Source organism: Phocoena sinus, chromosome 18, assembly GCF_008692025.1.
Source record: "Phocoena sinus isolate mPhoSin1 chromosome 18, mPhoSin1.pri, whole genome shotgun sequence".
Lineage (NCBI taxonomy): Eukaryota > Metazoa > Chordata > Mammalia > Artiodactyla > Phocoenidae > Phocoena > Phocoena sinus.
In genome coordinates, this window is record NC_045780.1 from 47,575,555 (window position 1) to 47,596,762 (window position 21,208).

Here is a 21,208-nt window from a genome sequence, read left to right on the forward strand (position 1 = left end):
TTCTCAACTTTTAAAAATGTACACTATGTCACTCTAAATACTTATCTTTGAAAACCTTCTTAGATGGTTTTTGGAACAAGGCAGTGAAAAAGAGTTGGTACCAAGACTTTAGATTCAGGAATGTAACTTTGCCATCTAACCAAATTGAGTATAACACAAATTAGAGGCCAAGATTAATGTAGTTGTTCAGAAACTATGTAGTAATCTATAACAACTGGTTCAGCCTGTCGAAGACACAGAATCAAATCTGCTATTGTGTAGTGCTTTTCAGTTATGCTGGCAGCCTCAGAAAAGTAGTCCATTCTTGAAAACACACTCTCTGAATTACCTTGCATGGTTTAGCAGTGGATCTTAAATTTTCAGGAGGTCCAGGACATCATGAAAATGCACATACATACATACCCACTATACTTTACATATAATTTCAACAAGTTTATAAACCCCTGGATCTATCTGAGGACTTTCCATGGCACCACGACAGATAGAATAAGAATCTCTGGTTTAGAAAATCAGGGTGTAAACCTACTCTTGTTTGTTCATTTGCCAATTTTTTTTGGAGGGGTGCCAAGTGGTTTAATTTTAAATCTGTTTTATGAAATCTTAGTGGAAAAATTATTTCCTTTCAAAGTAGAGAGTAAATTTAAAAAAATTTTGTGACTGCCATAGCACAGATTTAATTTTCCTGTTAGAAGTAGAGTTGTTGGTTTTTTTTAATCTCATATTGGATGTCATTCCTAAGTATAGACTCCTACTACCAAAGAGTCATCATGATAATTGGAATTTTTTCCAATTCCAGAAATAAGAATTAAAGCAATCTTTAAGAGGAGAAGTGACCTATACCAGGAGTCAGCAAAGTAAGGCAGGAGAACCAAATAGGTCCTGCTGCCTGTTTTTATAAATAAAATAAGTGTTATCCCCTATGGCTGCTTTTGTGCTACAGGAGCAGAGTTCCTGAATAGTGGCAACAGAGACTGTAGAAGTGGCAAAGCCTAAAATATTTATCATCTGGCCCTTTACAAAAACGTTTACCTACCCCCATCCCGTATCATTCTAATTAAACATTTCTCAGCTTCAGCGCTATTGACATTTCAGGCTGGTTATTCTTTCTTGTGGGGGACCGTCTTTTGCATTGTAGGGTGTTTAGTAGCATCCCTGCCTTCCTCTACCCACTAGATGCCAGGAAACCTTTCTCCCCTCCCACAGTGGTGACAGTCAAAAAGATATTCACAATGTCCCGGTTGAGAACCAGTATTCTAGGTAGATGTATTTTTTTCTTCTTGGTTAGAGGGGAGAGGAGTCCATACCTACGTTTTGACTTAAGGTTCTCTCCCATTAGGAAGCTCTCCACTAGAGCATTCTTTTTCTTTTCAAAGCAGAGGATCGCTTCTGCTGTTTTATTAGTTCATCTGGCTTCCTTCGGTTTTTCAAAGAGGCAGAATACTACTGATCTCTATCTCTTGACTAAAAATGTCTTCAAAAACCTTGTACTTGTTAAGAAGTCACCATTTCCCTCTTTATTATTAAGTGCTATCCTCACTTCAAGCTCCAATAAGTGTAACAATTTTGACTTTCTACCATAGAAAAAGTAACAGTTGTGTAAATGCACAGATGTTTTCACTGTTACTAGTTTCATTATTAGTTTCTGCTCTGACTTAGCTTGAGGCCAGTGTGTAAAACTATCTCCATTAAGAAATATAGTGAATAAGAAAGATTTATAGCAAGTATTTCAATCAGAATATCACTGTCTGAGAATGTGAATCTGCTTCCCTTCCTAAACTCTTCAATTAGTTGATTCATTTCTCTGTAAGTATTGCCTTAACAATATAACGATATTACAAGTATTTTTCTTTTCACATCTTATCTTCATTTATTTAATGGCAAAGTCTTATATATATATATGGATCCTGAATATTTCTTCCATCCTTCAAAACAAAAAAGTGACTTAAAGGAGAAACTAACTTACATTTTTGCATTTATTGTTAGATAGGATTATAATTTTAGCCATCAGAATAATATTGTAGTAATGGTACAATACTACATTGTACCATTACTACAATATGTGTACTTTCTGATCAAAGTAGATATTATCTTTTAATATTTATCTTGAGTAGATACGGGCAAATTGGTTCTGTGAAAAATCTTGGAGTCATCAGGTAAGAAATATTTATTTCCTCCACAGAGTCTAATCTAAGGTAGATGACATTTATACAAAGAAAAGGAAGCTATTTCATCACTTCAAAACGAACTGACATGACGTATAACTGCAAATATATTTTTTAAAAACCACACACACGGATTATTAAGAAAATGTAATTTAGTGGTCAGGACTAAATTAACTATTTAGATGAGTGAGAAGTGAGTTAAAAATAAATTCGTTAACTCCAATACTATAATGATCCACAGTTAGCCTTTCTGACTTTTACCTGATGAGGTAAATATGACCTAATGTTCTAGAGGTCTGTTCCATACGTGTGATGACTGTGACATTGCCATGGATCCCAGCAAAATATTGTTTCTTTGGCACAATTCATGTTGTCATTACCATGATGCAACCTTAATTTTCATAGAGTTTAAATTAGAGAACCATCGGTGTTTAGTCAAGTTACAGTAAAACAATCCAACAGATTGTTTACTTTGGTATTAAAAATTCTTGTCAGGGGAGATATGTTCCTTTCTTATTTGGATATAAGAAATAACTTTTGAAGTGTCAGGAAAACAAACATTAACATAATGTTTTCTCCAACACTAATGCCAAAGTGATCAAAATTCCTTATGACATGCAAGTTGGAAACATGTAATGTTTTCTTTATTTTGTCTTCAGTGATACAAGGTGGTCTCTTTTTTTCTTTTGTTCAACAATCAAATGTCGAGAGCCAGAAACTTTTACCCTCTCATACGTGGGTTGACAGTTACTGACCTTTTTAAACAAAGAGTAAAAAAAAAAAAAAAATCAATCCAAACCCACAAACCGGTGTTTTTATTTTGAAGAAAAACAAACTTCTTTTTTTTCATGAAAGGGACAGAAAAAAGAGAGAAAGAAAGAAAGAAACCATAGCAAACAAATGTTTTGTGAGTCACAATTGCATGCTATTCACAGTGGTGGTGGTTATTATCCAATTATATGTGGTTTCTCCTGTATCATCTTGTCTGTGTATTTTACTGGTGTCATTTTGTTTATTTTTGCTTTATTTTAGAATTAGTATAACATATAGTATGTCTGAATGCATCAGTTAATTTCAGGTCCAATCTTGTGAATCTCCACACCCATTTTGCATAAAAGCTTCCACAGATCAGATGAAATCATGTGTTGACAACGTGCATGCATATAGTTGCTTAAAGTTCTAACTTTCCTCTTCTTATTTTCTTCCAGTCGCTTCATTTATATTCACACATTTACATAATCAAAAAATATTTGGATCCTCATAATGTGCCAGAGGTGGTGCTTTCACATTATCTCATTTCATTCTTACACTGATTCTGTGGTGGCTATGTATTTATTCCCATTTTACAGATTAGGAAACCAAGGCTCTAGGGATATGGATTTATCCAAGGATTACATAGCTACTGAGTCTGGTTCTATGATCTGATCATTTTCTACAAGATATATTTGTTTATCAATTTAGGTGGCTGTATTTGTACATTTATGTGATGGAAATAAAATAGTTTAATAAGTGAATTATAGTATTCTTTAACTAAATCACTGTGAGGGAAAACCCTAGGTGAAATAATTTGTTGTTTTAAGTAAGAGCATAAATTTCTTAATTTGTAGGCTGTATATTCAAGACAATGTAACAATTGCCTGGAAGCTGAAATATTTAATTAATAAAATTTTTTTTTTCTCTGCGACATTGTTGTAGTTTTGACTGATCTTCTGAGGGGATGTTTTGGCCCAACAGAATCCGTGGCCATAGGCTAGCCTATCTTCAAGCATCGAGGGTCTTTGGCTTCTTTTCTGCATTCTTTCTCCCTGCCACAGATGAAGAGATTAGCTATGTATGTGGCATCTTACTTAATTTTGTATAAATTGCACTGTATTTCTTCATATTTTTAAAAGCATTTAATTTCCTTTATTATGGTAAAATATACATAAAATAAAATTTACCATTTTAACTGTTTTTAAGTGTGCAACCCAGTGACATCAAGTCCATTCACAGTGTCGTGCAACCCTTACCGCCATCCAGTTCCAGAACTTTTTCATCATCCAGAACAGAAACTCCATACCCGTTAAACAATAATTCCCCATGCTCCCCTTGCCCCCAATATCTGGTAACCTCTATTCTATTTTCTGTCTTTTATGAGTTTGACTATTCTAGGTACCTCAGATAAGTGCAATCATGCAATATTTGTCTTTTATGTGTCTGGCTTGTTTCACTTAGGATATGTTTTCAAGATTCATCCTGGTTATGGCATGTATCAGAATTCCATTACTTTTTAGGGCTGAATAATATATCATTACATGTAGATACCACATTTTGCTTTTTCATTCATCTATTGACAGATATTTGGGCTATTTCCATTTTTTGCTTATAATGAATAATGCTGTTATGAACATTGGTGTACAAGTATCTGAGTCCCTGCTTTCAATTCTTTTGGGTATATAACCGGAAGTGGAATTGCTGGATCATGTGATACTTCCACCTTTAACTTTCTGAGGAAGTACCAAAATATTTCTACAGCTGCTGCACCATTTACATTTCCACCAGCAGTGGACAAAGTTTTTAATTGCTCCATACCTTGCCAGGACTTGTTATTTTCTGTGCTTTTTTTAAAAAATAGTAGCCATTCTCATGGGTGTGTCTTTAAGTTTTTAATATAGTATTTTCCATGAATTATAATTAAAATATACCCATATATTTGTAGACAAATTTTTTTCTTTTTTTTAACTGAAGTCTAGTTGATTTACAATGTTGTGTTAGTTTTAGATGTAAAGTGATTCAGTTATACATATATATATATATATATATATATATATATTCTTTTTCAGATTCTTTTCCCTTATAGGTTATTACAAAATATTGAGTATAATTCCCTGGACTATACAGTAGGTCCTTGTTGTTCATCTATTTTATATATAGTAGTGTGTATATGTTAATCCCAAACTCCTAATTTATTCCCCCCCCATCCACTTTGGTAGCCATACATTTCTTTTCTATGTCTGGGAGTCTGTTTCTGTTTTGTAAATGAGTTCATTTGTATCATTTTTTAAGACTCCACATGTAAGTGATATCCTATTATATTTGTCTTTGTCTGGCTTACTTCACTTAGTGTGATAATCTCTAGGTCCATCCATGTTGCTACAAATGACATTACTTTATTCTTTTGTGTGGCTGAATAATATTCCATTGTGTGTGTGTGTATATATATATATATATATATATATATATATATATATATCCCACATCTCTTTTATCTATTCATCTGTCGATGGACATTTAAGTTGCTTCCATTCTAGACCAATTATATTTTGATAATACCATCTCCCAATTTGCATGTTTTGCTTCTGAATATAATGCTGAGGACTTATTGTTGGGAGAATTTTCTGGGTGGGGGAAGAACATGTTTTGATGAGTCAAGTCTATCTAATATGACTCTTTCTACTCAAATATATTCCTGAGCCTCCTGAAATTAATTTATATAGTTTATGACAATTTAATCTTTGTTTGGGTATTAGGCATAAACTCTGTACACTGTTAGAACACATTCTGGGAGACAAAAAGAGCAGTAGATTTTTGCAGTGTAAAATTCCAGGGTGAATCAAAGACACACAAACTGTAGGGCTTCCTTGGTGGCACAGTGGTTGAGAGTCTGCCTGCCGATGTAGGGGACATGGGTTTGTGCCCCGGTCCGGGAATGTTCCACACGCCGCGGAACGGCTGGGTCTGTGAGCCATGGCCGCTGAGCCTGCGCGTCCGGAGCCTGTGCTCCGCGACGGGAGAGGCCACAGCGGTGGGAGGCCCGCGTACCGCAAAAACAAAACAAACAAACCAAAAAAGGCACACAAAACTGTTAATTTTTTCAGGTGAATCAAATCTTCTTGCTCTTCTGCTTAAAATACAAACCAGATAGAGAAGATCATAAAAACAATTAGCAACAGCCTTTATTGTTTTGTATAAACATAATGCAAAGAATGCCATTCATCCCCACCCAGGCGCAGACATGAACTCAGATAAACACTGGAGGAATTGTTCCTCTGCATCCCCTGCTCCCCGACTTTCCTCCCATGAAATCTGCAAATGACAAAAAGAAAACAAGGCTTTTGGTAAAATGGCCAAAGAGAACCAAACCCAATAATGTTATTTTTCTCATTACACCTAGGCTTTAGGAAATTGTGCTAAGAAAAGTGTTCTGGGGCCTAACTACAATGATGTTGTTTTCATCGTACTATATGTTTTGAGAAAATAGAGTTTTGAGTGAAAATTGTTCATGGTCTTTTATCTTTCTCATCTAAAGTGCATTGAAAAACGCTTCGTTAAAAGCATCAAAAAGTTGGAGTGAAAATAAGTTCTTGTTTGACTTACCTGCAAGAAGATATTAAAAGCTAAGACTTGGAGTTTGGTTAAATTCTTAAGTGGTTGGCCACATGTTAACAGATGTTGGACCAGATTGTTTATATTAGAGAATTTCTAATCTGTTTATGACACATAATGGTTTTGAAATTTCTGAAATACTATTTTCTCCACCTAAGCAAGAAATATGTAATAGGGACAGAAATTTAAGTTATAAGATATATAAGATATATATATATCCAGTAATTGAAATTTAAGTATTGGTTTGTCTGGACATTATATATATATATATATATATATATATGTATGTATATATATATATATACTTTATATATATATGAAGTATTTACTATGTATATTTTTTCAATATATATATAAAGTGTATATATATATATATATATATATATAGTGGTCAAATAACAAGGGCCTACTGTATAGCACAGGGAACTATGTACAATATCCTGTGATAAAAAATCAGGTCAAAGAATATGAAAAAGAATATATATATGTAAAACTGAATCACTTTGCTGTACAGTAGAAATTACTACAACATTGTAAATCAACTATACTTGAAAAAAATAAGTTTTAAAAAAAGTCTTTACTTGGATTTATCATAATCTCAGCTAACACAGAACCTGGTATATGGTAATAGTATATGTGAAAGTGAGAAACTTCTCAACTTAGGTCTAGAGGTTTAGGGAGGAAGAACAGTATTTTCCAGGCTGTACTGATAGGTAGAGGGCAATATATGGGGAGCTCCTGGGATTGGGGAGTGATTCTTCAAAGACTTGGTAGAAGGCGAAGCGTTAATAGGAGCTATTTCTGGGGTCAGGATTGGAATTGACAGCTTCAGCAAGATTTTTTCCTCATCAAGTTTTCTGACCCATCCCCCCTACCCAAATTTCCTCCAGTCTGATGTATATGTTCCACTTCTTTGCTCCTCTGTCATACTGCATACTCTCTATCACGATACTCAGCCTACTATCCTCTAGATGAGGATCCTGGTAGGGCAAAGATAACCTCTTGGAATAATGATATCTCTCTTCCAGAACATTCCTTGACACTGCTTCTCAACCACCACTTCTCAGTGGCTAAAGTGATTGATTTTGAGCTGCATGAATTTGTTAAAAAAACCTAAGAATAGATTGGTCATTCTGCACCTGAGGTATCAACGGCTGTGGCTGGCCATAACTATTTCATCACAGACCCCGTGCCCAAAGTGCTTACTGATTTCCTTTGGTTGGTGTGAAATATTTTTTAAAGAGCCCATCCCTAAAGTGATGGAAAATGGACAGATGGAAATTTAGGGAGCCCTGTGTGAGAATATATATGTTTCAGATTGCCATTTACGGATTTATTTTGGTAATATGGTTTATTGGTGGATGGAAGGTTTGATTCTTGAGAATCTTTGAAAGCTTTCAGGCATCTTCCTCTATGTGTATTTATTATATACGTTGCTATTTATAATCACTCTCCACTCCCTCCTCCTGATTTCTTACTCCCTGCAGAGTCAGGACTGGGCTTAGACAGTTTATTCTTCAGAAGGAGGTTTCTGCCATAGCAGGACTCTACCTCTCCCCGCCCCGCCCCACCCCGCACCTCCCATACAAAGGCTGGTCATTCTGGAGAGGTGTGTGCAGTGGTGATAAGGGTAGGGAAGAAGGTGCCCCAGCAGTGAGATGTTATCCCTAGGGTAGGAGAGAAGGAATTCTTTTTTTTTTTTTTTTTTTGCGGTACGCGGGCCTCTCACTGTTGTGGCCTCTCCCGTTGCGGACCACAGGCTCCAGACGCGCAGGCTCAGCGGCCATGGCTCACGGGCCCAGCCGCTCCGCGGCATGTGGGATCTTCCCGGACCGGGGCACGAACCCGTGTCCCCTGCATCGGCAGGCGGACTCTCAACCACTGCACCACCAGGGAAGCCCCGAGAAGGAATTTTTGAATTATTGTTGCCTCCACAGCTTGTTAGATTTATCATCTCCACTTCATATATATTTTGCTCTTGTTGAAACTTATTTTGGAATTCTTTGCATTCTGTACTGTATCTATCAAGGTTTTCATATGAGATGCATTTTATTTCTCATATTCTTGTGTCTGTGTGAATATCTCACTGACCCTGTGCAATTGTGACCCAGGAGGCCGCCTCAGCTGAAGGATACTGAGTTGGGAATAGCAAATGTCAATTAGCCCCTCAAATTACCATCCTCTAAACTAGGTTATACTAAGAAGAATTTTATTTCTTTATAATAAAAAGTCTTTACGGAAAGAATATTATGAAAAATATCATGCTGCTTGAATGCAGAGTTCTTACGGTGTACGTGGACATTTTAATCAAATATGGTCAATGATACTAGGAATATTTCATCTAAAATATGAGAGACACAGCTACTCAGGTATGACCCACTCTGTGGTCCTCACCATGTGACCTCATCTGCTAGGTCCAGACAGCTTTACAAGATGTTTCTGATGATAATAATAATAATGGCAACTACTTATTAAAATATTCACCATATTATACACTATGCTAAAAGATTTACATGCCTGTGTCATTTGGTCCTTCCAATACTTTATGCAGTAAGTACTATTATTAACCTCATTTTGCAGAAGGGGGAACTGATGCACAGTAAGGTTAGGGAGCTTACCCATGATCAGGCATCTAGTAAGAAGCAGAGCTGGGCATTGAGCCCTGATTCTAGAGTATGTCTTTATATGACACCGTGTCCCAAGATGAACCTATGCTATGGCCTCTATTCTGCTTTATTCTACCCGCCTCCATGCTGTGTTCACTTTAATCTGTAACTGAACCAAATCACATCTTGTTTATATCAGACACCCTGGAAACTCGCCTGCCCATGAAGTCCCCGTGGCTGCAAGCAGCAAACTTTCATCTGAAAGGAAGAAGATGCTGACCTAAAACAAATAGACTGACAGTTATTTCTCCAGCACAAATGGATTAATTCGGATCAACAAAGAACTGCAATTCTGGGTCTGCAACCATGGCGAGCCTCGAGCAAGTCCCAGCAGGGAGAGGAGAACTGTTTTAAAGAAGGGGAAAGGAAGTTGGGAGGGCTGTAGTAAACAAAGAATCCATTGGAGGAATTGAGTGTTCAAAGTATAGTGGCTTTTCATTGGCTGAGTCCTGACAGTCTCTCATTGGCTGAGCTCTTGGCAAGAAAGAGGAGGAAGTCTTTCTTCTTTCTGGTGGCTCTGATCTCTAGCAGGGCATGCCCCCTTTCTGGTCACCTGATTCTATTTTAATTGAGGTTTCCGTTTTATTAATTTTTTACAAAGATTAAATGTTTGCTGAGATGAATGTGTATAAACTTATAAGTTTATTAAATGGAAGTCTCTGTGTAAACTCTTTTTCCTTCAATTTTCAACACTTAAAATTTATTAGAATTTATTAGAGCTTTTATAAAAAATCATGTATTTTTCCAAACAAATGATGTGTTTTTAACCTAATGAAAAGTGCACCAAGCAACTTCACAAAACTTTGGAAGGAAATACAGTTTAAACAGCGACCAGCAAAGAGTAGATGTAAACTAAGCTCTAATTTTAGCTATTTCCATTAGAATAGAATCATATTAATTATAAATTCATTTTAGGTTGAGTATAGTTGTCAACCCAGAAAAAAACGAACAAACAAAAAAAGAACAGAAAAAAAAATTGGCAGAAAGAACAAGGATAAATCTCACTCGTTATCTCTTAACTCCAACTCCATCTCTATCTGTACGTCTATAAGTGAAATAATGGCTATCATTCTAATGTTGCAGTGTCATCAATCTGATAACTCTCAAGAGAAGAGCATGTTTTCCTTTGGTTTTCTTTTTGGCAGTTGTGACCTTGATATGCTGGGGAAAGGTTGTGTTTACTTTTTAAATAATTAATTAATTTATTTTATTTTATTTATTTTTGGCTGCATTGCGTCTTTGTTGCTGCACGCGGTTTTTCTCTAGTTGTGGCGAGCAGGGGCTACTCTTCACTGTGGTGTGTGGGCTTCTCATTGCGGTGGCTTCTCTTGTTGCAGAGCATGGGCTCTAGGTGCACGGGCTTCAGTAGTTGTGGCATGCAGGCTCAGTAGTTGCGGTGCATGGGCTTAGTTGCTCTGCAGCATGTGGGATCTTTCTGCACCAGGCCTCGAACTCATGTCTCCTGCATTGGCAGGCGGATTCTTAACCACTGTGCCACCAGGGAAGCCCGAGTTTGCTTTTGAGAACAAAGTTACTAATTGGGAAGGTGCCAAGTGACCATAGCTGTAATCGGTAGTGATTCCATTCAAATTTGCTTGCAGGGGAATCTGATCTGATCCTTGGTTCTCTGATTACATAAGCAATGAACCTAAGCTTTGTCATCTCACAGGGAATTTAAAAGGGGAAGTAGAATTTCAAACCCCTCTGCTCCTCAATCACATTTGGGTTCCTTTAGAATCAAAACTGATCATAATATTTTCTCATAATGTATTCTAAAACCTCCTGCTTCATCTTAAATAATGTTCCTCTTCCATTTATCATATTGCTTCTTACACTGCTCTTTTTCTCAAGTTCAGTCTCTGAGATTGTTAATTTTATTTATCAGTATTTTATTCAAAGAATCAACTTTGGATTTGTTGTTCCTTTCTATTAACTTTTAGATTATTTTAAGTTTATTATTTAATTTCTTATTATTATTACCTTAAAATATTTCCTAAATTTTATTTTCTTTGGGTTTATTTTATCGCTATTTTAATAATTTCTTGTGTTGGATATTTAGCCCCTTAATTTTTAACTCTTCTTTTCTAATATAAGCATCTAAGGTTATAGATTTTCCTCTAACATTATTTTAGCTGCATCTAATGAGTTTTCATATGTATAATATTTCTTGATCATTTAGTTTTAAATGTTTTCTAACTCCCATCCTACTTTCTTCATATTGTCTAAAAAGCAAAGATTATTGTATCATTTTACTACATGAAAACATTTGTTGATTTACTGTTGCTTATTCATTTATTCAGTATTATTATTGAACACCAATTGTATAATAATGTGTTAGACCCTCACTAGGTGCTGAATATACACTGTTGAATAAGAAAAACACAGTCCTTAGCCTCATGGAATTTAAAGTCTAGATTCCTAAAAATGGAATAGCATTAAAATAATAAAATATTTCTTGTCAAATATGTTAAGGCATGAGATAACTGCCACTGATTTAGTATTTCATAGGTAGAGGAAATTGTATTGGCTTCCACCTGGCCTTTCCTACCATGGCAACCCTCACTCCCACATCAGGGAATCAATGCAAGGATTCTGCCAGCAGCTAAGTACATTTATTCTAATTATGTGTTCTAAAACTGGGGAAATAACTACAGGACGGGCTCAGAGACCCACTGGGCCCACTGTGAGATGAACCTGAGTTAAATTCCATTGATTTCCTGACCTCCATAGGCCCCTTCTTTGACGGTGGGCCACAGTGACGTTTTGGGTCTCTTGGAATTAGTGTCAGTCCAGAGCCAGTGTCCAGAACTCCAGAAAGGCACAGTTACCCTGGTAAAAGGCTGTAGGTCCCTTTGGGGAAGGCTGGAAGAAAAATGAACAGTATAAAGTTTGGGTAGTGTACCAGGGCCTTTCTCCTAGGAACTTGGGTCTGTAAACGGGCTTATGTCTGGGAAATAACTGAGAAACCATGACTTTGTTTTTATGATTCCGAAGAGACTTTTGTTCATCTGACCTGAAAATTTTCTGTGTATATAGATCGAGGAAGCACTTAGTAGGCTTCCTATCTATTTCACTTCTAGAAGCACCATGATCCATTAGCCAAACGCCATGGATATATACAATGTAGACTCTTGATTGGTGCTTTAACTCTACTATCCGTTATGATAACACATGCACCATGCCTCTGGAGGTTGAGTGCTGCCAGTTGACCCCTGCCATGCTGGGATCCAATTATTCCCATTGTATTTAGGTTTCCTGATTCAGTGACTTCAGTGTCTGCTAAGGTCTGGCCTGCAAACAAGGGTGGTCACGGAGCTCTTCAAGGATACCGAATCTCCCCTCACAAATTTCTTTCTCACATTTGTGGAGAGTAGGTTTGTTTGCTAGACCCTCCCATCATGTGAGAATAAGCCTTATAAGTAACAAATCCACTCTAACATTCCAGTCTTTCCAAACTTTTGAATCCCTTCCTCTACATTAAAGTAAGGCAGAGGTAACATTTCTCAATGGCTCACTGTGGACCACATTTTGGTCCATGGTTTGGCCAACCAAACGCACCATTAGAACCCTTCCTAATGCCCTGGGCTGCAATACTGAATGCAGAATCTAAGCTCATGAGCTCATATCAATACATTTGGCCTGATCCCACTTTCTGTTCCTCCCACCATTATCCACACCCTCACTGTCCATTCCCACACACATCCCTCAGATTTCCATCTAAATTAGAAAACCCATGCAGTTCTTCTGGAATGTAGCATACCTTCTCATGGGTCACACTTTGTACCTCACCTTTAGAGGCCCACTGTGATGTGAATCTAGTTACAGGTCTAGAAGCAAAGAGGAGTGTTCAGGGGGTTCTGAGGAGAATGAGGATAGTCTTTTATGGCAACTGCCTCAGGGGAGTTGATTACAGTTTCCTCAGGCAATGCAGGTTTAATCCCCTTTGACAGGGGTGAAGAGGCTGTTGCCTACCATTGGCGATGGGAAAGCCTCTCCCTCTGGGGGTGGGAAGGCTGCTTCCAGTAGCAGAGAAGACTCATCAGAATTTAGGGGTTCAATGTCTCTCGTTTCATCTGGGTCTTCCCATACCAACTTAGAGCATCCCATTCTTTCCCAATTTATATCCTTACTTTCACAGTAGATACCCTGTGAGGATGGGAGTGCAACTTGTAATTCAACCAGTCACAAGATAAGATTCTGTGTTTGATTTTTCAGCAATCCTCGCCCCGTGGCTGCAGGAGATAAAGCTCTCTTTAGGGCACTAGTAGACACTTTCAAGTCTTTGAAGCAGTACTTGAGCTGGGAATTCAAATCCCTGAGCTTATCCTTTACTTTCACCACGTTGTCCAGTGACATTAGGAACAACCAGGCAATCTCATTCTATTTGTTAGTTTTCCCAAATTGTTTGAAAGTATCATATACACAGTCGCCCACCTCCTTGCTTCTTAGGAGTGGTTGATTCAGAGTATCCAGTGGAGGTATTTTGCATATCTCTATTGCCAGATCAGTCCATGGACTATCAATTCTTTCTTTACCACTAGGAATAGAGTAATTATCATTTTAAAATCTAATCAGATTAGAGAGTCGATACCAGAAACTCTTGAAACAATTTGGAAAACTCATCCTTAAACTTCTGTTCCTCTAGAACCGCTCTTGGTACCAAAATATATATTATTCTGGGTTCTCCAGAGATATAGAACCAAAAGGATGTGTGTATGTGTGTGTGTGTGTGTGTGTGTGTGTGTAGAGAGAGAGAGAGAGAAAGAGAGAGACTGATTATAAATTTTTGGCTCAAGTAGTTATGGAGGTTGAGATGCCTTAAGATCTGAAACTGGCAGGCTAGAGACCCAGGTGAGCCAGTGGTATAGTTCCAGTCTGAATCTGAAAGTATGAGAACCAGGGCCACCAAGGATGTAAGTTCCAGTCTGAGCCTGAGTCCAAAGGCAGGAGAAGACTGAGGTCACATTTGAAAACTGTCAGATAGAGAGGAATTCTTTCTTATTTACAAGAGGTTAGGTCTTTTTGTTCTATTCAGGCTTTCAGCTGATTGGGTGATGCCCCACCCACATTCAGAAAAGCAATCTACTTTACTCAGTCTCCTGATTCAAATGTTCATCTCATCCAAACACACCCCACAACATACCCAGAAGAACGTTGATCAAATATCTGGGCCCCCTGTGGCCCAGTCAAGTTGACATTTAAAAATTAACCATCACAGATGGTAAGAGTTTAAGTTGCCTTCGGACCAAGAGTTGGAAGCTACCAGCTGAAGTTGGCATACCGAGTAGACGAAAAATCCTGGATTCCCAGTACTCTGCAGCAGCCATGACAGCCCTGAAAGCTTCCATGAGAACTATGACATGAGGAAACTAAACTTACAGCTTTAAAAAAAATTTATTTTATTGATGTATAGTTGATTTACATAAACTTATAGCTCTTTAAAGCCATTCTTATTTTATTTTCTGTTTCCGCCTTTTAAGTAATATCACAATTGTGTTTTTCCTTTTTGGTTCTTGAATGTATGGGCTTTGTTTAAAGGCATGCAGAGTGAAGAAAAAAATGTTAAATTCTTTTGGAAATGTGGATTTTTTTCCCTATATGCGTGACAGTATGAGGATGTGGATAAAAAAAGAGATTTGTGGGAAAAAAGACCTGCGTTTTCTTAATGGCTTTTAAGACAGTTTATAAGGCTGTTTTGCCAAATACAAAATAGAATGTGATGTAGAGACAAAATTCTGTCTGTAATTCTCAGTTCTTTCTTTCTTAAATTGGTGAAAAGGTAGCTACAGAAGCGCCATGTTGTAGTCTTTGAGCCAACACTGGCTCTGCCTGGGAGTTGAAATATTTGTTCTGAGTAATCTTACCTTACAGGGTTGAGGTTTGCCTGTGTGTTTACTTTTTATTAGACATGTACCAATCTGACTAGTTTGAGTTTTATTGGCACTTATAACCATGAGAAGATCACTGACTCATGACAGCAGAATTTTAGATGATTCATTCAATTCATTAATCAAAATTAGTTCAGCAATAATTACATTAGAGAACCAGTAACTAACTTACCTTTTCTTATTTAAAGGCATCTGAATTACTTGGTATCAAGGCACTGCAACATTTATATTTATTGAAATATAATTTGCATAAAATAGAATGAACACATCTTGGGTGTTGCAGTGAGTTTTGACAACTGTATAAACCCATGTAACATTTGTCTGTGTCACAAAGAATGGACTGGAAGGAAACAAGACCAGAGGTATGTTAAAGACCATTGCTTGAATCAGGATGGCAGGGCTTATGAAAAAAGACTTGAATTAAGAGATATTTCAGAGGTAGTTACATCAAGGAGGTGAATGGGTATCAGTGGTAAGGAAGAAAAATAACTCAAAGATATCTCCAAGATTTCTTATTGAAGCAACTGGCCATACAGTAGTACTATTTCCTGAGATTGAGAGTAGTACTCAGAGGGCTGAAAATGAATGTGTGTGTGTGTATGTGTGTGTGTGTGTGTGTGTGTGTTGGGGAGAAGCAGAGATGGAAATGTTGACAATTTTTGACGTATAGATTTTTTTGGTGCTTGCAGGACATTCAAATGATGATGTCTGCAAGACACATGTCTGGAGCTCAAGAGAGAAAATACTTGAATGGAGATATAAATTTGCTCATCATCAGCAAATATATGGTTATTGAAAGATAGCAGTGGATAAAATTGCCTGCAAAGAGGTGTGTAGCTTTTGAGGCTAATTAGTATATTTTTTCCCCAAAGAGGGTTCCATGATAGACTAGTTCTATTAGATACTCTGAATAAAATTAATTTGTGGTCAAATAAGTTTAGAAAATGTATCACATAGTACCCTACTCTTGAAGATGTATGAGATACATTATTGGATTAAAGACCAGGAAGTCCAGCCATATCAAAATATGTTTCACTTTTTGTAATGCTGTGTTTCCCAAACACCCGCAAGTGTCGTACAATGGGAGAAGGAAACCAAATCCTACGTTTTCTCCCTTGGGGTTTCACCTTGTGGATGACCCCCATCCAACCTACTTGCCTCTGGCAATTGGAGTTCACTTTCCAATAACAGAAGAATGAACAAGTCTTTATGCCTAGAGTTGCAATACAATCAAGTATTTTTGTTTGTTTCTGTTTGCCAAATACTTAAAATCATATTTAAAGCAAATTCTGGGTTCCATGCCTGACATATATACTCATTTTATTTTCTAAACTCAGTTTAAAATTTAATGTCGGTGTTACTGTTTGAATACAGGTTGTGGAGATCTGCAGTGCCTATTCAATTCAACAGGATTATTTTATAGTTTAACAAGGGAATAGGCATCCAGGTATGGTATTTTAAAGTCAAATGAACTGGAATACTCCTCCACATTTCTGCTGGAGTTATCTTTCTCAGAGATCTGATCAAGCACTTCTGCTTTAAAATCTTTAATGACCAACTACAGGAGACACCTAATCTTTGAATAGGTTAGAAATCCTAATCTGATTTCATGTACTTTCTTAATCTCATCTCCCATTTTTTTTATCAAGATACAATTGACGTACAGCACTACATAAATTTAAGATGTACAGCATAATGATTTGACTTACGTACATCATGAAATAGTTACCACAATAGTTACCAACTCATTTTCCTGTGATAAGAATTTTTAGGATTTACTTTCTTAACAATTTATATATAATACATACTTTCTTGACAGTTTTATATATTATATATTGTATATATATTTGTATATAATATACAGTTATATATATATAATATATGTGTGTTAATTATATCAGTCGTGTTGTACATACATTCCTAGTACTTATTTATCTTATAGCTGGAAATTTGTGTGTTTGACCATCTTCATCCAATTCCTCCTTCCCCCCCCCACCACCTCTGGTAACCATAAATCTGATCTCTTTTTCTATGAGTTTGTTTGTTTTTGAAGTATGAAGGATCTACAACACTACATTATTTCCTGGTACACAACACAGTGATCCAGTATTTCTGTACATTTCAAGATGATCATTAGGATAAATCTAGTTTCCCTCTGTCGCCATGCAAAATTATTACATAATTATTGACTATATTCCCACACTATACATTTCATACCCATGACATTTGTAACTGAGAGTTTGTACCTCTTAGTCTCCCTCACCTATTTCTCTCCTCCCCCACCTGCCTTGCTGCTGGCAACCACCTGTTTGTTCTTTGTATCTATGACTCTGTTTCTCTTTACTTATGTTTGTTCATCTGTTTTTAGATTCCACATATAAGTGAAATTACACAGTATTTACCTTTCTTTATCTGACTTATTTCACTTAGCATAATATCTTCTAGGTCCATCTATGTTGTCACAAATGGCAAGATTTCATTCTTTTTTTATGACTAATATTCCAGTGTGTGTGTGTGTGTGTGTGTATGTGTGTGTGTGTGTGTGTGTATCACATCTTCTTTACCCATTCATCTATTCATGAGCAGTTAAGTTGCTTCCACATCCTGGCTATTGTAAATAATGCTGCAATGGACATAGGGTATGCATATTTTTTCAAATTAATGTCTTCATTTTCTTTGTATATAACCCCAGAAGTGGAATTGCTGGATTGTATGGTAGTTCTATTTTTAATTTTTTGAGGAACCTCCATACTGTTTTCCACAGTGGCTGCACCAATTTACATTTGCACAGATTTCACGTACCTTCTTAATCTCATCTCCCACTTCTTTTCATACTCCTCCCAGAACTTCTCTCAGATACAATATGGACTCATTATTCTCTGTCCCTATATTATGCTCTCATTCTCCATGTCTTTGCTTAGAATTTTTTTCATTACCTCATTGCCTTCATTCTCCTTAAATATACTCATTAAATTCAGACTTCTACAGACAGAAGGAATAACTCTTCCACTGTTACAGCACTAATCATGTTAGGAAAACTAAGTGCATATGTGTACCTCTCTCCCACCATAGATTGTGAGCTTCTCAAGTAGGGTTGGCAAACTTTTTCTGGAGAGGGCTTTGCAAGCCAATCGTACCAGTGTCAACTACTAAATTAAGCCATCTTAGTGTGAAAGCATCCCTAGATAAATATCTAAAAAAATGAGTGTGGCTGTGTTCCTATAAGACTTTACTTATGGACAGGAATTTGAATTTCATATAATTTTCACGTGTCACAAAATTTTTTTTTTCTTCTGACTTTTTTCCCCAACCATAAAAAATGTGAAAACTCTCTTTAGCTCATGGACCACACGAAAATAAGCTTGGTCCGTGGGCCGCAGTGTGTTAACCCTGTTCTAAATGGTAAGTCTATTTTATATTTATTTTCATACACTGCTGGCAATGAACAAAATACCTGGCACTGAATTAATGTTTGCTAAAATGAATCATATGGAGATAAATGATTTTCATTTTATGTTATCTTCCATCAGAAACTGCTGTGGTGGGATAGAGTAACATTTTTTTAATTAACTGAAAATTAACTAGAAAACCAGTTCTAAATTTCAATCTTTGTTTAAAAAAATCTTTCTGATGTGCTATTCCAATTTTCTGCCCTTGTAAGTACAGTTTAGTGAATATATTTAATGATTATCTTGCAGTGCCCCTAGGTCATGATTAAAGATAAGAACTCTCATTTTGCAGCCGAGCAAATGTAGATACTGAAGGTTTAGCTAATTGTGTGTGTATGAGGACTGGGATTTACTCTAGAAATTTGCTTTTTTTTTTTTTTTTTTTGCGGTACGCGGCCCTCTCACTGTTGTGGCCTCTGCCGTTGCGGAGCACAGGCTCCGGACGCGCAGCCTCAGCGGCCGTGGCTCACGGGTCCAGCCGCTCCGCAGCATGTGGAATCTTCCTGGACCGGGGCACGAACCCGTGTCCCCTGCATCGGCAGGCGGACTCTCAACCACTGCGCCACCAGGGAAGCCCCTAGAAATTGCTTTTTTGATGCCAATGTTAAATCTCTGCTATATACTTGTTTTCTAGTGACCTCCGTTTTTTTGTGTGTGTGTTTTTTTTTTTTAATAAAGTGGGACATAGGAAGAAAAACCAAACCAAAACAAGACTAATTACTAAAAGGTTCTTAATAGTTGAGTTCCAGTTTTACTGCTTCTTATACAGGGAACTCTGAACATTGGTGCCATTGATTTTTTCTGTCTTGCTTCTTAACCCCTCACCCAAGAGAGTTAAAAGTGCAATGTTGGTTAAGGAGAAAATATTGAAAGCAAGCAAGTCTGTAACACTGATGTAAAGAGAAAAAAATCACTGGTCTCTGTAGCATAAATACCTAGTTTTAATTACGCAGGTGAAGTTTTCCTTTAAATTAAACTGCCAAAATGGAAACTCAGAATAGTATACTAGAACAGTCTAGGAGTCACTGCAGAGGGCAGAAGCACAGAGCCGTGTGGTTTTTTCCACCCAGAGTTCAGATGAGCACTTTCTTCTACTCAGATAGATTCTCTATCTTATTTTCCAGCCTGGTGCAGTGGAAAAAGCACTCATTTGGATCAGAAGGACTCGAGTCCCTATCTCTCTCTACAAATTCTTAAATATTTGCTAATATTAATATTCATTCCATAATACTGCAGCGAGATTTAATACTATAACATTAGATAATCCCATACATGGAGTCTCAGTAGGTATGTGGTCCCTCTACCAGCCCACTTAACCATCTAATATAGAACAATAAATATAATACTGGTTTCTATTTCTCATCATGTTGTCTATTAAGAATAAGAACCTCAAAAAAAAAAAAAAAAAACAACCTGAAGAGATGGTCTTGTTCAGCCATTGTGCTCTACTAGAAGAGGCATCATCTCCAGTTTTACAGATACAACCACTTAACAAATACAACCAAGACATAAAAAAGAATTAATTAACTTGTCCAAGGTCAAGCATATCTTTCTATTCTAGACTGTCAGGAGTTCAGTGCCATTCTTGAGAGGGTTGTCATTGGGAGAGATTGATTTGGCTCATAAATCCTGAGAAGCTAAATGCAATGAGGGGAAGTTTCGGACAAGGGCCAGCCTGAGCTCAGTTGTAGCTCTTCTGAACTCAAGACACAGAACGGGAAAATTGACACCAAGGTGGTCGCCCAGGGGATATGCTCAGAGAGGTGTCAAGGAAGACCCTCTGGCAAAAATGTATCCTAAGTGCCATTGTTTGGAATTTCATAAGAGTTCCATCTTTTGGGTTAAGCTGGGCCCTTAACTTTTTTCTTCTTTTTTCTATTCATTCAAGGATTGTTCATTGAGCATTAATAATGTACTAATGCAGTATTAGGGAATGGAACAAAAGAAAATAAAACTGGATCAGCTATTAAGATGTTCACAGTCTAATGAAGGAGACAGAGAAGAATAATAATGACAAAAGTAGCTAATATTTTCCGCATACCAGACACTGCAAAATAATTTATAGCTATTTCTCTCCTAACTCTCATATCAGACCTAAGAATTAAAAGCTATTTAAAACCCCATTTTCCAGAGGAAAATGGAATCCTGAAGGGGTAGACAATATTTTAAGGAAACTGGCCTAGGTTAAGGCCATGGGAATAAAGATGGAGAGGAAAGGATAAAGAATCAACCAAGACTGTTTCCTAATCCTTTACTGGTTGCTGTTTCTAATATCATTTGCAAGTTTCTCCTCTTCTCACCAACTTTCTGATGTTGGAAAGTCCCAGGGCTCACTCCTTATTTTTTACTTGTCTATTCTTATGTTCTTGCTTAGTGAACTTAATTTAATCCTATAACTGTAAAAACCATCCATATGCTGACGATTCCAAAATTAATTTCTCTAGCCCAACCTCTTTCTCATACTCCAAACTTATATATGCAACTGCCTGCAAGAAACCTACACTTACTTAGATATCTAGTAGACACCTCAAACTTAATACGTTCAAAGACGAACTCAGCTTCCCCTAGACCTGCTCCACCTACCCCAGTTGATAACTCTATCCTTCTAGCTGTTCAGGACAAAAATCCTGGAGTCATTCCTGACTCCTCTTGTCCTTATTCCCCATATTTCAATCTGT